Below are 3,456 nucleotides of genomic sequence, written 5' to 3' on the forward strand. Positions count from 1 at the left end.
CGGAGAGTTCTCCAGACTGCTCTCCACAGGGTTGGACCAATTGACATTCCCACCAGTGGTGCTGAAGTGTTCCTTTGCACCCCCCCAAATCTCTCCAGTATTTGTTGTTGCTATCATTTCAGATGTATGACATCTTCGTCACCCAATCTGGTCCCCTACGCCTACACTGAACTTCTCTGTTCCAGTCTCTTGTAAACAGAGCTGGCAGTCTGCTGAGGTAAAGAACAAACACCTCATCACAGACCCCTGCAAGCGTCAACCCGGCTTTGACCTAGCACATTATGATTGGGCCCTCCTCAATCGCTATCGAACAGGCCATGGCCAGTGCGCCGCTATGTTCCATCGCTGGGGAGCCAGAGACGACCCGAACTGCCCCTGTGGCTACAGACAGACTATGACCCACATAGTCAACGACTGCCACCTCTCCAGATTCAAAGAAGGTCTCGAAACTTTACATCAGGCTCAACCTGATGCTGTTGACTGGCTACAGAAGAAGGGCAAACACTAGAAGAAGAAGAAAGGGTCAAATGGTATCTTATTGTCATCTTTATTTGTATTTCTCTGATAACCAATTACTTGGAACATTTTTTTCATATGTCTGTTGGCCTTTGGATCTCTTCTTTAATGGATATTTTATTTATATTCTCTCCCCACATTTGAATAGTTTTTTTCTCCCTGAGTTTTGTGAGATTTATATATTTTGGTCACTAGCCTTTTGTCTGTAGTACATGTAAAGATCTTCCATTCTGTGGAGGTCTCTGTTTTCATGGTGCTTTCCTTTGATATACAAAAGCTTTTCAATTTGATGCAGTCCTATTGGTTTATTTTTGTATTCGTCTTCATTTGGACTGGGATCATTAAAGATGCCTATAAAATTTAGATGGAAAAGAGTTCTGCCAGTATTTTCCTCTAAGTTTTTTATTGTGTCTGGTATAACATCCAAGCCCTTGAACCATTTGGAATATACTTTTGTGTGTGGTGAAATATAGTGCTTCATTTTTATTTTTCTGCATGCTTAACCCAATTTTCCTAACATCATTTGTTGAAAAGTCTCTTTTATTAACTCCAGTAGTTAAATAATTTAAAATTGTATGTCCATAGATGTGGGGTTTATTTATGGGTTCTCAATTTTATTCCACTGCTCAGTGTGTCTAATTTTGTTCCAGTACCAGGCAATTTATTACATGTGCATATACAATAGTTTGAGATCTGGGAATGTGATGCCTTCAGTTCTGTTCTTTTTTCTAAGATTGTTTTGGCAATTCTAGGTATTTTTTCGTTCCAGATAAACATTTGTAGCTTTTGTTCTGTTATATTTTAAAAAAATGGTGGGGCCCCGGAAGTGAAAGTCGCACCACAGCTGGGTGAGCAACGATGCCGCTCCTGGTTCCGGTGTTTAATTTGCAGGGGGCGCTGGAGCCCATGCAGATTGACGTGGACCCTCAGGAGGATCCCCAGAATGCACCTGATGTCAACAATGTGGTGGAGAACCCCACCCCGGACCTGGAACAGTACGCAGCCAGTTACAGTGGCCTGACGCGCATCGAGCGGCTGCAGTTCATCGCTGACCACTGCCCCCACCCCCGAGGGTGGAGGCCCTGAAGATGGCGCTGTCCTTTGTGCAGAGGACCTTCAATGTGGACATGTACGAGGAGATCCACCGCAAGCTCTCGGAAGCCACCAGGGAGCTGCAGAACGTGCCCGATGCCATCCCTGAGAGTGGCGTGGAGCCCCCGCCCCTGGACACGGCCTGGGTGGAGGCCACACGGAAGAAGGCCCTGCTGAAGCTGGAGAAGCTTGACACAGACCTGAAGAACTACAAGGGCAGCTCCATCAAGGAGAGCATCAGACGTGGCCACGATGACCTGGGTGACCACTATCTTGACTGCGGGGACCTCAGCAATGCCCTCAGTGTTACTCGCGGGCCCAAGACTACTGCACGAGCGCCAAGCACGTCATCAACCTGTGCCTCAGCGTCATCAAGGTCAGTGTCTACTTGCAGAACTGGTCTCATGTTGAGCTACGTCAGCAAGGCCGAGTCTACCCCAGAGATTGCCCAGCAGCATGGGGAGCAGGACAGCCAGACCCAGGCCATCCTTACCAAGCTCAAGTGTGCTGCAGGCCTGCCTGAGCTGGCTGCACGCAAGTAGAAGTAGGCAGCTAAGTGCTTCCTGCTGGCTTCCTTCGACCACCGTGACTTTCCCGAGCTGCTCTCACCCAGCAACGTGGCCATCTATGGTGGCCTGTGTGCCCTGGCCACTTTTGATCGACAGGAGCTGTAGCGTAATGTCATCTCCAGCAGCTCCTTCAATTTGTTTTTGGAGCTGGAGCCACAGGTTCGAGATATCATCTTCAAGTTCTACGAGTCCAAGTATGCCTCGTGCCTGAAGATGCTGGATGAAATGAAGGACAACCTGCTCTTGGACATGTACCTGGCTCCCCACGTCAGGACCCTGTACACCCAGATCCGCAACCGTGCCCTTATCCAGTATTTCAGTCTTTATGTGTCAGCTGATATGCGCAAGATGGCCATAGCCTTCAACACCACGGTGGCAGCACTGGAAGATGAGCTGACCCAGCTCATCCTGGAGGGGCTCATCAATGCCCACATTGACTCCCACAGCAAGATCCTGTATGCCCGGGATGTGGACCAGCGCAGCACAACCTTTGAGAAGTCCCTGCTGATGGGCAAGGAGTTTCAGCGACGTGCCAATGCCATGATCCTACCGGCAGCTGTGCTGCACAACCAGATTCATGTCAAGTCACCACCCCGAGAAGGCAGCCAGGACGAGCTGACCCCGGCCAACAGCCAGTCCCGAATGAGCACCAACATGTGAGGGCTAAGGGCCGGGCCTCACCCGAAGACTTGACACCTGCCTCCCTGTGCTTCTGGAGGTGCCGCCTCCTGTGGTCCAGCTGCTGGAGGCCACCCTGTACTGAGAGGTCCAAGAAGTGGGTGGCAGCTCTCAGCCCTTCCTGGAGAGGCCTGAAGGGCTACTGCACAGCGCCTGGTCCTCTCCTGCCTCCTGGCCTCCATTTGTGTGGTTTGGATTAAAGGGCAGCCTGAGAACAACAACAACAACAAAATGGTGGGATCTTGATGGGAATTGCATTAAGTCTGTACATTATTCTGGGTAGAATAGCCATTTTGATGATGCTAATTCTTCGAATCTATGAACACAGATATCTTTTCACTTCTTTGCATCTTTTTCTATTTATGTGAATAGTGACTCATAGTTTTCAGTATACAAGTCTTTCACTTCATTTGTTAGGTTTATTCCTAGATATTTTATTTATTTATTATTATTATTGTTTGCTGCTATGGTGAACAAGATTGACTTCTGAGTTTTGTCATTTCTGACTTTGTGTTTGCATAATAAAAGGTATGTCATTCACTTTTTTATATTACTTTTGTAGTTTAACACATTACTACATTGCTTGATAATTTTCAAGAGC

The 3,456-nt window shown here is 47.9% G+C and overlaps 1 pseudogene; it reads left to right on the forward strand.

The window, feature by feature from the left end:
* Positions 1 to 1,342: 1,342 nt before the first annotated feature.
* On the forward strand, positions 1,343 to 3,066 carry LOC103109440 (COP9 signalosome complex subunit 1-like; annotated as a pseudogene).
* Positions 3,067 to 3,456: the final 390 nt, after the last annotated feature.

The sequence above is a fragment of the Erinaceus europaeus genome, chromosome 3 (genome assembly GCF_950295315.1).
Source record: "Erinaceus europaeus chromosome 3, mEriEur2.1, whole genome shotgun sequence".
Classification (NCBI taxonomy): Eukaryota; Metazoa; Chordata; class Mammalia; order Eulipotyphla; family Erinaceidae; genus Erinaceus; species Erinaceus europaeus.